Here is a 14,383-nt window from a genome sequence, read left to right on the forward strand (position 1 = left end):
GTGCGGCAGGGAACTTGGGCTTGAAGTGATAGACGTGAACAGGGTAGTGGGCAGCATCGGACATAGGCAAGCTTTTCAGTGGGACGGGATTCACTTCAGCCCCAGGCTAGGAAACCAGGTGGGGTGGCGCTTAGGTGGGAGAGCGGTAGTTTTTTTAGGGGGCCCCGCGCAGCTAAGGAAGGCAAACTAGGAGACGAAGGGGAAGCAAGAGACACTTGCACACTGAACGCTGGGAGGCAGCCAGGCCTAGAGCTAAACGGAGAACCTACGGACGTAACTGAGAGCGTTAACAGAAGCCATTTAAGTGGAAACAATGGAGCAAACAATTCTGAAAAAGACAAAAACAGACCCCGTAAGCGGAAAGAGAAAAACAAGTGCAATAAATATTTAATCAGCTACATAAATATGCAGGGAGGCAGAAAGCCAGATAAGTGGGTGGAAATTCAAAAGCAACTTGAACGGGAAGGAATAGACGTGTACGCTTTAGCCGAGACTCACCTCCGGGACCTAGAAGCCCCACCTATCATAGACAATTATGTCTGGGAAGGTTGCAACAGGACCACAGGAATGAAGAAAGGGGGAGGTGTTGGCATGCTCATTAAACAAGGGACCGACTGGCAGAGAGTGCATGAAAGTTGTAAAGAGCATCTATGGGTTAGAGGCACCATAGAGGGGAAAAATACATGGTTAGGAGTGGTGTATCTGTGGACCGGAAGTAGTGCTAGGGAGGAAAATGAGGAAATGGTAAACTGTTTGCGAAGAGATATAAACGATTTCAAAGATTCGGGCGAAATAATCATAGTTGGAGATATGAATGCCCATATAGAAGGTTTGGATGGATACACAGACCACAACGGTTCTCTAGTGATAGATCTATGCCAGGAAAATCGGCTTGTAATAGTAAACACGGAAAGCAAGTGTGACGGACAAATAACGTGGGAAAGCGGTAACAGACAGTCTAGCATAGACTACAGTTTAGTATCCGAGACAGTATACGGAAGGCTGCGGGAAATGAGGATAGATGAAAATGGAACAGACAGCTTAGGAAGCGACCACAAGCGGTTTAGCTTGCACTTTGGAGGAGCAACCCGGAAAAATGCAGAAATAGGTACAATAGGAGGAAATAATTTGAATAATGAGCAGTTAAAGATCATCGCTGATAGATTGGAAGATGAAATCAATAAATACCCAGGCAAAAAATGGGATTACGACGAAATGATTGCGTTCATAAAGGGTAAGATGAATGAAGCAAAGGAACGAAACCGATGGAAAGGGAAGAGAAAGCCGAGAAGCTGGTGGAATAAGGAAATAAAAGAGGCTATTGACCAGCGAAAAAAGGCGTCGAGAGAACATAGAGAAGCAAAAAGAACTGGTATGGAACCGGAGGTAGTGAAGGAAAAGTGGGATGTCTACCGTGGGAAAAAACTAGAAGTGCAGAAAATGGTGCAAGCAAAGATCAAGCAGAAAAGCGAACAATGGATGGCAGAAATACGGAAGAAGGACAAAAGCGCATCCAAGAAGTTTTGGAACCATGTAAAATCACTAAGCTCAAAAAACGATAACCATCAAAAATTCCTGATTGATGAGGAGGGGGAACATTTAGAAGGAGAGCACGCGTTGGCGCATATTCATCGAGTGATTAGTGAGAAGTTTAGGACAATAGTGTTAGAGAAACCTGCACCGATAACATCAGCGCCACAAAAGACTGCGGAAAGGGAAATAAGTTTGAGCAACCTTGATTGGAAAAAAGCAGAGCAAAAGGTTTCCCCACAGACAGCAGTGGGCCCGGACGGAATACCAATGCAACTGATAAACCTACTTGGACCTAAAAGTAAGGAATCGTTTATGAGGGCAATAGATAAGGTGATAGAAACCAAACAAATACCAGAGGACTGGTTAGAAAGTAGGATGAATTTAATATATAAAGGTAGAGGAGACAAAGCCAGTATTGATTCATACAGACCACTCACAGTAACGTCAGTGGTGTATAGATTCGTAATGCAGGCGATAAAATCAGAAATTCAAGCATGGATGGAAGAAAATGAAATACTTGGGGAACTGCAGAATGGATTTAGACAAGACAGGCGACTGGATGACAATCTGTTCGTGATAACGCAATGCATTGAAATTGCGAAAGCACAGAATAGACCACTATGGATTACGTTCTTGGACATAAAAGGGGCATATGACAACGTAAACAGAGATCGGCTGTGGAGAATGCTGAAAATCAAGGGATTAGATGACGAGTTAGTACAGTTCCTTATAGCAATCTATAAAGACAATAGAGTGCACCTTACTTGGGAAGGACAGAAATGCGCCCAACAGGTCAACATCCATCTGGGACTGAAACAGGGATGCCCTTTGAGCCCAATACTGTTCATGCTTTACATGGCAGGGTTAGAAAAGAAACTCGAAGAAAGTCAAGTAGGGTTTAGCCTAACCCATATGCTGCAAGGCGAAGTGGTACAACAGCATATTCCGGGAATGTTATACGCAGACGACATTGTTCTTTTAGCTGATAACCAAACCGATATGCAGCGGCTAATAAATATTTGCGGCCAGGAAGCCACTGACCTCGGGTTAAATTTCAGTGCAGAAAAATCAGGAATAATGGTTTTCAATGACGCTACCACCGACGTAGTGTCTATCCAGCAAGGCGAATTACCTAGAGTGAAGGAATATAAATATTTGGGAGTGTGGATAAACGAAGGGGATAACTACTTAAGTACTCACGAGGAGCAACTTAAGGTTAAGGGAAAGCGAAACGCAGCTATAATGAAGCATAGAGCTCTGGGGGGGTATAACAAATATGAAGTAGTAAGAGGAATGTGGAAAGGAGTAATGGTTCCAGGCCTCACGTTTGCGAATGCTGTACTCTGCTTAAAATCAGACGTTCTATCAGGCCTTGAAGTAAACCAGAGAACGGTAGGACGTTTGGCCTTAGGCGCGCATGGAAAAACAACTAACGAAGCAGTTCAAGGAGATATGGGCTGGGCGTCGTTTAAAGTTAGAGAAGCTCAAAGTAAAATATGCTTTGAGATGAGGTTGAGGGCAATGGATCAACGAAGGTGGGCAACTAAGGTTTTCAGGTACCTATACTTGAAAAGCGTGGACACGCAGTGGTTAAGGAAGACTAGACGGCTAACGATGAAATACGGAAAGAACAGTGGGGAATCCAAAACAGCCAAGGTAACCAAAAAAGAGGCAAGGCAGATTGAAACGAATAAATGGAGGGAAAAAATGGAAGCTAAAACGTCGTTAGAGATGTACAGGGCTGAGAAGATGAACATCAAAAAGGAAAATTTATACGATAATTCCCAGGGCAGTGCTTTGCTTTTTGAGGCTAGAGCAGGGTTCCTGCGAACGAAGAGTTTTGTGGGGAAGTATGCACAAAATGATGGGGTATGTGTGGTCTGCGGAAAAGAAACAGAAACTATGCGGCACATAGTGTTAGAATGTGAGGGTATCCATCCAAATCTACATGAAGGGAATATTGGGCTTTCAGAAGCCCTAGGATTTAAGGGTATCAGTGAGGAAGTTAACTTCAAGGCTGTCGAGGGGACGAAAAGAAGATTAGAATGCTGGTGGATGAAAAGCAGAGAGGGGAATATTGCCTAGGACAGTTACCACCTGTAACAGGGAAAAGAAAGTATTTCGGGCCTAATAAGCCTTAGGGCCTGCCATAAACAGCGCTAGTATTAAACCAAGAGTGTAAAACATGGTTATATTAGTCCTTTTTGGTAAGATGACATGTCATCACCCCGCTTCAAAGGGGAAACCAATAGGAATCATCAATCATCATCATCGTTAGAGTTCCTTTATATAGCTCCCGCAGCGAGCTAAGAGTTGCGCGACCGCCTGCCATCTTGTTATCCGGATTACTGCGGGAAAGCCGCCCGTCGCGAGTGTAGGAGCCTCGCCGCCACGCTTCCGACGACGGCCGACGCGCGGCGGGGGCGCTTCAGTCGGCGGCGCCTTACGGCGGCAACGCTGGATTCCTGCGATGTCGCTCACACTGGTGCTGCTGCTGTTCCTGGGTGGGGCGCGGGGCCGCCCGCGTCGGCGGCTGCGGTATAGTGCCTAGAATATTCTAGGCACTATAGCTGCGGCGCAGCCGTAATGGGGGCTTCTCTGCGCGGCATGGATAACCGGAGTGACGTCATCATGGCGGCGCGTGGAAAAGGGTCGCGCAACTCATAGCTCCCTGCAGAAGCTATATACAGGAACTCTAACTAGCGCCACAGTGCCTGTACTAAGGCATCTGCCTGGCGCGCCCGTTTACCCACTTGTAGACGCTGTAAAATGGAGTGCGAAGAGAGTACAGGGTCGAGTAGGCGGCCGAAGAAAATGTAAGGGGAAGGATGGCGGTGAAGTGTTGGCCCTGCGGGACAACAAAAGGAGCTACTATAGCAGCCGATGCCACTGATAAAGCGAGGAAGTATGGCTTATGATACCCTAGTTACACGGGCACAGTTAACCACGGTTACGCGAACCGCGGTTAGACAAAACCGCAGTTTGCTGCGTTACACGACAGACGAAACAGCGGTTACCTCGCTAACCACGGTTAACGCAAACTCAGCTTGGCCACCTCAGTTCAGTCCCGCAAACCGCAGTCCCGCAAACCGCAGAAGACAGTTCGGACGCAAGTGGCGGCGCACCAGCGGAGGCGGAAAAAAAAAATCACCTGGCGTTCGGAGTAAAGCCCAGTTAGGAGGAGACGAAGGTTCTCAAATAGCGGGCGCCCCAAAGCTACCCCCAAGGCGCTTGCGTTCTTTGCGTCGCTCTCGCAATCAACGCGACGGCCCGTATGCAGCGGTTTGTTTCCCGATCCACCCGACCACCTTCGACAAAAGCCATGCTAAATTTGTAAATTCCGCGCGTCGTCCACAGGTAAAAAATGGATGAAGCAGGCAATCATGAAGCTCTTTCAGCACTCGGAAACTATCGGCGCGCATGTCGGCCGTGCCTGCAAACACGCCGGCGCGCCTGCCCGCACGGCACAGCAAGCGGCTCGAACCGGCCCAGACCACGGCAGCAACAGCTTATCGCCGCTCTTCGAAGTCAATCTGATCGCAGAAAAGAACTTCCACATACGAGAAAGTGGATGTTAGTGCGGGTAAAATTGTGCTATGGATTGTAATTCCCAGTTGTAGAGATAGCGGCGGTCAAATATCCACCGCGATGCTAAGCCTGAAGTTCCCAGCACCGAGCAGACCTGAGCAAACCAAGCTGGTTGCGAGCTTTTGGGGAAGTCCCTCTCTCGCTGCGCGCGAGTGCGTCGCCTTTGGGTCTGAAGCAACTGTCCTAACGATATTTCCTTTTGTCTACACTGCTTCTCTCGTTTTTTATCGTGAGGTTAAAAGTTTGCTAAATTATTTTTATTACGCTCACAACGAAGTGAGCGCTGTCGATACACTTTGACTTACCCGTGTAACAGCCAAAGCCGCAGTTTGCGATAACCGCGGTTAAAGTTTAGTAACCATGGTTAAACGTAACTGCGGTTACTTCCGCCGTGTAACTATGGTATGAGATGGTCAGAACGAAAAGCACTGTTGGCAGGGTCTGCGAAGTGCGTTAGAAGAACCCTGTGCTGCGGGGGTCTAAAGCCCGGACAAGGCGGGTGCATCGGGGCGAACCTCATGTTTCCAAGGGAGAGGAAATCGGTGCTCACGCATTTTTTACCATCCACCAATGCATTTCCCATTACTTTTTTTTTTCGCAGAATAGCATTCTCTAGCATCTATGATGAAAGAATCCTGTCAAATACTGAATACTTCAAGAGGTTGGCCTGTAAGAGCAATCCTGCGAGAGAACCCTGCAAGAGGCCAGCAGATAAATCTTGTTTACCCGCGGTCCATGCGGGTGGGTCATCGTCCGTTTGAAGGCAAAAGCGCGTCAGACAGGCCAGAAAGAGGAGACAAAAACTCGCGCTGCCATGGTTGTCCATTTGCAGCCGTCTACGCAACACCGACTCTATCAACGGAGCCGCTCGCAGAATGATGGACGTCATGCTAGTTTTACTAGTATGTGTACTGCGCCTTTCCCTTGATCGCTGCTCAAAATAACCGCGCCTATAAGAGAGCTACCGTCGGTAATTGCGAAATTTGCCTATCACCGTGACGTTTATTATTCTGCGCGCGAGCCTCTACACCTACATTCTATAGGCCTGCCTTATATAGGGCTCATGCCTTGCGCGTTACTTGCACGTGGCGGCAACGCAGACGCAAAAACAGGCTCTTATATACACCGATACCCTGCTGTTACCGCGCCTCTGAAGCCGCGTTTGCTTCACGTGCCGTCCTCTTGCGTCACCCTTTGAGATTTCAAGGATGCTTCTCTCTCCCTTTCCCCCCTTCTTTTCCTCCGGAGAATGGGCATTCGTTGTGTCTCAAAACGTGTGGAGTGTTGCCACACCTTGCTCTCCCGGTAGATGATATAAATTTGAGACTTTATTGCCCGAAGGTCCACCTGCTGGTATTTGTGGCAGAGAAGCATTTCATTAGGCGAAAAAAATATTATAAACCCCGGAGTTCTATTTTATGGGCCGATATCTCATAAACAGCGATAGTTTTATAAGCCCGAGGGCGCGGGTTGGATCCCGGGTGCGGCGGCAGTTTTTTGTGACGGAGGCAAAAAAAAAAAAAACAAACAAAAAAACTCTCGTGTGTCGACATTTTGGCGCATGTCGAAGATACCGGATGGTCTTAATTAAACCGGAGCTTTGCACTACGGCACGCCTCATAATTTAAGAGCAGCTTCGGCGCCTTAAACCCCTAAAATTAAAATTTGTGGTAAAAAAATGCAATTATCAATTTCTGTTCGCGAACATGAAAGTACTTTCACCTAATTCCATTAGTTGTAAAGGAAGACATGTGCATTTTATATGGAACAGTTTTCGAGACAATTACACTAATACCTCGTTAACTCGAAGTAGTAAAAACCGGGAAATATTTCGAGATAAGCCGATTTTCGAAATAAGCAAAGTTGCGCGAATTGCCATGAAATATCCAGTTCTTTGCAAAAATGGCGCTGCTACTTACCAGTTCTTCAACATCACCTTCCTATCTTGCTTTTCATAAAGGTTTGAAAGAGAAAAAAAAAACATACAAGAGACGTTCACCGGCTGGGTTTCGTGGCTCTACAATTTTATTTAGCAGAAAAGAACTGCGTAATGCTGGTCTGCTTTGCAGCCGCCCTCGGCCCTAGTAAAGAGTCCTCTAGCTGCTTGACGCATCGCATGAGCTGATCTTCCCCGCCGGTGCTCTCCATTGGGTCTTTCTCCGCACGACACAGCTGTATGTTCTAGTATAGTGCCTAGAATATACTGGCCAGTATAATCTAGGCACTGTATACTTCTAGTACACTGCACCTCTGCGCTTGTCTCTACCGTTACATGACGTGCCACAGGGTTGCTTGACGAAGTTCATATGCCTCTAGGCTCAGACTTCACGTTCGGGAAAAAAACATCGGTTTTGTGGTAGGCCCGGCTAAACGAGAAAAAAAATCGAGGGATTTAGGCCCGCCAGCATCGCCCGAATCTTGTGAAACGGTCCGCAGCGGCAAAATTTTCGTTCCACTCTCAGTCAAGATTTAGAGATATCCGCAGTTTGGCCCAAAAATACTTCGAAATAAAGGGCAACAAATACATAGGACGTATACGAAATGGTTCGGGGCCGCAGAAAATTTCGACATAGCCGATTTTTCGAGATATGCGAGTTCGAGTTAACGAGGTATTACTGTATTTGCGTATTCATGACCACTTATACGGCCTTTGTGGACGATGAGAAATCACTGGTTATGTAACTTTTCACAGCTTTCGTTTCTTCAAGTACTACTTCTGATTTCAAGGTCATCGCAGTAGGTTACTAGTCATTAATCTATGATGCCATTGTTCTCAGCTACGGAAAGTCAATTCGCGTGCATCAACACGTAATTTCTGTCATGTTTTATTGCTTTCCTTCGACTGCTCTGGTTCTGCTTCTTACTAGTTCGGTGTCGGTGCTTCTGATCTTACCTAGCTCTCTGTCCTGCATAATGCTAGCAGAGCAGATTAGCGCCAATTTTTGTCACCAAATTCCTTTAGCGCTGCAGAAAACATATTCGTATTCCTGTACGTGCCTATATTTCGAAGCAAGGATAGCTCGTAAGTTGTCAGCGCGGAAAATTGAACCTTGGCCCACAGTTTCCGAAAAGGGAGCCATAAGTGCTGTACTACAGCTCCTTTTGCCATGCAGGTATAACCGCTGGGTAGATTCGCACACACGTTTTATACGCTGCGAAATTGTCGACATAGCAGAATTCTACTGGATCTCCGTTTGTAGATTTTGACTCACCACGCCACTACGCTTTTTTAATACCACTGAAAAAAAAACCGTTGCCGGTTACATACAGCTCCTGCTACCCAGGACAATATTGTCACGAAGCCAAAGACGACGCAGTTGTCTTCAAGGAAAGCAAGTTTATTGGAGCGAACTTGTGCTCCCCTAACAACTAAAAGAATTTTTTTCTTTATTGCCGGTTTCAGACATAATCTAGAAACAGTGGTACATATAAAAGCGCCGACTTCACTTAAGCCATATTTCTGCAATACGTTCGGCACTCTCGCAGAAATACTGCCTTGCCGGCCTTCCGTCTACGTCACAGTGCGGAGCCGCCATTCGTGACCGTCATATTCCATGGAGGACCAGCAACATCGCATGGTCATAAGGCACTCCATTATCGTTTTGCGCCGCTAAAAACCGAATGCCGTAAGGGCTCAACGGAAACTCATTTTTCAAGGTTCGCTGAAGAACGTCCTACAAAAACACCTCGTCCCAACAATTCAGAAAAATATTTTCCACCGTCTCGGGCTTTTTACACAAAGAACAGTGCACACCCCATGGCACAAACAGAACATTCTGAAACATCCATGTTTTAACTGTTAACACTCCAGCATGCAGTTTGAAGACAATTGTTTTAACACCAGGGGGAATGGCCATAGCTTTTTCTCGTTTCAAAACGTTTTGCCCGGGGCCCACGGGAAACATGGATCGATCGGTATAAAGAACCAGAAAGCAGATTTCAGCAAGGTCTTTATACAACTTTTTCTTCGACACGGCACTCAATTACTCCATTGAGAACCGTACACAAAAATTGTGTCGCTTGAACAACTTCCTTTAAATACCTGCGTACTTCTCCATTGTAGCTTTGACATGACGTAACAATGAATTGGGGCAGTAGTCGGCCTAACTTGATTTGAATAACAGTGTGCAGGAAAGGGTCCTTTACCTCGCGCAAGAAATAAAAACGATTCACCACTTGTCTCAAAAATAGATGCGAGAGCGATAACCCGCCTTCGCGTACCCGTCGAAAAAGATTCGTTCTACTCGTCCTTTCCCAGGACGATCCCCAAACAAAAACAGTACAAACGCGATGCAGCCGCTGAACATTAGCGCGAGAACAGTGGATCACTTGCAAAACGTACCAGAGTTTCGCGAGCAAAAATGTTGCTCACCGTTACGCGCGCAAACATCGACAGCGCACGCCCCTTCCCTTCCCACTTTTCTGCTTTATCACGCATCGAAGTCTTCTGGCTTCGCCAGTACGGGTCGCTATCTCTAGTTTTCAAATGGAACGCCTACGTATTTGACTGGAATAACAAGCTTCATACTTTCATAGACACTAGCGGTTACGTCCCAGTTGCCGTGCCAGAATCCCAAGCACTTGCTCCAATTTACGGAGCTCCCAGTATACTCACAAAACGTCCTAAGCAACGCAACTGCACTACTACTGCTTTTTCGGTCACGACAGAATAAAGCGATGTCGTCCGCGTATGCCAATACACGTACCTCGCATGCCTGCAACTGGAAACCATAAATAATATTGCTGTTTATTATGCTAACACAAAACGACTCGATGTACAAACAAAAGAGTAAAGGGGACAGCGGGCATCCTTGCCGTACTGAACGCGTGACAGTTATTGGATGGCTGAGTGACCTATTTATTACCAGCCTTGTTGAACACTCCTTATACGCCAGTCTTACGCCCTCCGTTATTACTTTCCCTGGGTTTACTTTTTCCAAAATAGTATAGAGTAGCTCATGACAGACGTTATCAAAGGCCTTCTCAAGGTTATTGGTAGCATGGCTACAACCTCATTCATGCCATCACAACACTCGGGAATGTCCGCGCTATGTGTATATTACTGGTTATAGACCTTCCTTTTATTCCACATGTTTGGTGTTCACCTATGCCTATTATCACACTCTGTAACCTTCTTGCTAAGACTTTCATTATTATTTTATAATCTACATTCGTTAAAGATATCGGCCTATACGCAGTAACTTTTCTGAGCTCTTCTTTTGCATCTGTTTTGGGTATGAGAAGAGTGTGCGATTGTGAGAACGACGGTGGCAGTCTTTCCAGTGTGTAGGCTTCTGTGTGCAGGTCACATAACAATGGACTTAAGTCATTGCGGAAAGGTTTGTAGAACAGCGTGCGCAACCCATGAGAGCCTGGAGACTTTCCCGGACTTAATTCGTCGATAGACTTCCTAACATCTTCCACTGTAATTGGTACTGCTAAATTTTCTTTTACCTCTTCATCTATCGCCGACAAAAATCTTAAAAAAAATGTCCTTAAACCATTTTAAGTTTACAGGGTTGCATGAAAACAAACCATCATAAAATTCACAAAAAGCATTGCTGATTGTTTGTTGTTCATCAAGAACCTGCCCTTTATACTCTATTTCCGCAATATAATTCGTGTCGCGTATCTCTTTCCAGAGCTAAGTGCTCTTTTTGTAGGGGCTTACCCTAACATGAACTTTTCCGCACGGGCTCGTACTATCGCACCATAATATTTTCTTGTTCTATAGCTTCTAATTGATGTTTCAAAGTTTTCATGTCATCCAGGTAACTGGAACTCTAGTGCAGAGAGCGTCTCCAGGTTTTCTTTTTTCTTTTATCATAATCTAAGGCAGTTCACCTTTTCAATGCTGTGATCTTAATTTCTGTTTTGAAGTTCTCCCACTTAGAGGCACAGTCACATGTATCCTGTTCAAGATTCATACTCTTTTTTTGTCACTTCTTTTGCAAATTCTTCATCCTTCAACAATAAGCTGTTCAATTTCCATAAGTCCCAGTTGAACGTCTTTTTATCTTTGCGCTTGCCAATCAAGAACGACACTAGGCAATGGTCGCTGAACGACACGGGTGTAACACTATACTCCGAGCATCTCCGGCAGAAGTTCTAACGAAATATATGCCCGGTCAAATCTTACGTCACTCGTGCCTTGGAAGGGGTGAACTGGATTTGCGTCTTACATTCCAACGCTTCCCCAACATCTTCCAAACAAAAATCTGCCATGATGCCATTCAATGCAATCGTGCTTCCGTCACGATAAGGAGTACAACTATGTTTATCACGAGCCCAGCACACACAATTAAAATCTCCAATTAACACAAGAACCCGTTCTGTGTCAAGCCACGCCCGTATTTCTTCGAAAAAACACCTTTCTTTCATCGGCATTTGTCGGCGCGTACACACAAACAATACGCCATTCTTTTGAGTCTAAAATAAAATCACAAATAACAAAGCGCCCAGATGAACTGGACGTCACGTTTTGCACAACTGCGCCGCTGCTCCGACGTATTAAAATGAGACAACCAGCCGATAAGCCGACGGCATGGCTGACACAGACTTCATAACTCAAAAAAATTCGCGCCAATCCACCCTGTGAATGTGGTTGGAAAGCAAAGCTGTAAACGGCACCCACAACGATTACCCACGCGACGTAACTTGAATTCACTCACGTCGCTCTACAAATAGTGATTGATTGATTTGATTGATTGTAGGGTTTAACGCGTCGACGCAACGCAGGCGATGAGGCGCGCCGTAGTGGAGGGCTCCGGATTAATTTTGACCACCTGGGGATCTTTATCGTGCGCCGAAATCTCGTACACACGGGCGTTTTTGCTTTTCGCCTCCATCAGAAAAGCGGCCGCCGCGGCCGGGAATCGAACCCGCGACCTCGTGCTCAGCAGCGCAACGCCTTAGCCACTCTACAAATAGTGAAACCAGAGAGAAGTGAAATGCACTTAACCACAACCTTTATTACTTAAAGGAGATATTCTTGGTAAGGTTAAGTGAATGGATGATGCATGATCGTTGGTTCGTTGAGTTGTGTTAGAAACTCTTTGAGTTTGATTGATTGATTGACTGTAGGTTTTAACGCGCAGATGCAACGCAGGCGATGAGGCGCGACGTAGTGGAGTGCTCCGTATTAATTTTGACCACCTGGGGATCTTTAACGTGTGCCGAAATCTCGCACACACGAGCGTTTTCGCTTTTCGCCTCCATGCGTTTGAGTTGAGGGGAAACTCTGTTTTTATAAAATTAAAGGAAGCTGAAACCCGTTGTTAAACGATCTCACGTCTCCGTCTCTGCCACCGCGGACGGAGACGGCGAGATGGGCGGCAGAGACGGAAGAGGATAAGGGGAAGGATTAAAAGGAGGAGGAGGAGGAGGAGGAGGAGGAGGAGGAGGAGGAGGAGGAGGAAATGCTTCAGATTTCTGAACGGCCCAGAGTGCGACCCAAGGGAGGGGTTCCTTCTGCACTGGAGCCCATATGCAGTCTGCGCCGCCTGTACTGTGTCCGCCAGCTGAAGCTGGGCAAGCAGAGAGGGGATCGTCAGCTGAAACAAAAACAAAACATAAACAAACAAACCCAAAACATGGTTCGGGACAATATTCAGACAAATGCCACAAATGTAAGCAAAGGGCAGACCTAGCACATTAGCTATGGTCTTGTCCGCAGACGGCTACACCTGCGCGCAGAATCACTCAGGTGAAGCAATATGGGAGACCGTGTTGCTCGGCTCCTACTCAGCGGATCAAGGCTGGGTCGCCAAGCTCGCCGAGGACGCTACTAGAGCCCAAGGGCTCTTGGCTGACGACTAGGATCATCTGCTCCTCCCAATAAAGTTATTTCTCTCTCTGTACTAATATATGACCCATATTGGTGATGTGATCCCAGGCTAAAATTACGATGCCCTGGGCCACAGTCACGCCCAGTGACATGTGCCCACGTGGGATGCAGGCGAGGAGGGAAGAGGAGGTTTCAGGCCACTTGCTAATCAGGCTGGCTGCAGCGAAATTCTCATGGCCGAGTGCCAGTGTTGATAGAAGAGGCGAATGACCTCAGCACCATCGCGTACTCTGGAGACTCGCAACTTTTGCCGAATGTCGCATTGCTTGGAAGCAACCAACTCACGCTCACTTCGTGGCTGGTATTGTGGGTGCTTACTGGCTCGTTGCCTCTGCTTGGAGACCTGGTAAACGCGCTCTTAGGCATTGATCGGCTTTCACTCGTTCGCTTGGTGAACGTGTCTGCTTGCGGGCCCGCTTCCTTGCCTGCTCGATTACTGAGCCAAAAGCCAGCATTTCATGCGCCCGACGTCTTTCTCACATAGACAGACGTCAAAGCCATTTCTCAACTTATAATTTCACGAATCATTCTTCTTCAGTACATTGTCCATTCTTCCGCTTTGAAACACTCGCCGCGATGACCCTGTGGCTAAGTCGTTATGTAACTGAGCACGCGGGTGCAGGTTGCATTCCCCTCAAGGGCGGCTGTATTTTTTACAAGGGCGTAAAACAAAAACCCCCGTGTTGATAAGATTTCGGCATGGATTTGGAATATACATGTGTTTAAACTAATCCGCAGTTGCTTACTTCGTCGTGCCTCCTACCAAGATCAGGAGCAGCTTCGGCGCGTAAACGTGCGGGCCGAGCTTTTTGTACTTCACATTTCCAAAGAAAAATGTATTTAAGATTCTTAGCGGGTTGCTAACCGGGAATACGTCGAGCCGGTAGCCTTCGCTCTTATCCCGTCTATTTCAAGGTTTCCCATCTTCTCAATTTCTCCGCGTGCATTTAACCTACTATACCCCCGAAGTCGCAGATCACTGTATACTCTACTAGACTCTGCTTTAATCATGGCCAGTTCAACATAGTCGTAGAACCTTTGGGTCCTGTCATGAACATGTGTACGAGTTAGAATGTATACGTTTTGAAAACCCATAGCTTATAAAAGAACTGCGAGCTGGGCTTGTTGGTAAATGTTCATGGCGGGAAAAACGCTACGACGGCTTTGTCCCGTAGCGCTTTGTCCCGTGTACTTGCTTGTCCTCGTCGTCGTAGCGCTTTTCCCACCATGAACAGAGCTTATAACTTCAAAGAAATTTCGCAGCCGTTTCTGCTACCTCGTTAATATTGCGGGATAAACTAATTCCTGCTTGGTTGTGAATTAGAAACCATAGCCATATTTTTGCTATTCCTCAGGGTTTGGTAAGAGAAGACATGAGTCGTATACAATTTTGAAGAGTCTCGGAAGTCCTTGTAA

General features: G+C 46.5%; 1 protein-coding gene across 1 annotated transcript in view; it reads left to right on the top strand.

Moving 5' to 3' along the window:
• Positions 1–14,383, top strand: part of LOC144172688 (cytochrome P450 4C1-like) — a 296,669-nt gene that overhangs the window by 281,982 nt on the left and 304 nt on the right. The gene's annotated exons all lie outside the window — the stretch shown is intronic.

The sequence above is a fragment of the Haemaphysalis longicornis genome, unplaced genomic scaffold, assembly GCF_048455015.1.
Source record: "Haemaphysalis longicornis isolate Haplotype H1 unplaced genomic scaffold, Haemaphysalis longicornis Haplotype H1 scaffold_25, whole genome shotgun sequence".
Lineage (NCBI taxonomy): Eukaryota > Metazoa > Arthropoda > Arachnida > Ixodida > Ixodidae > Haemaphysalis > Haemaphysalis longicornis.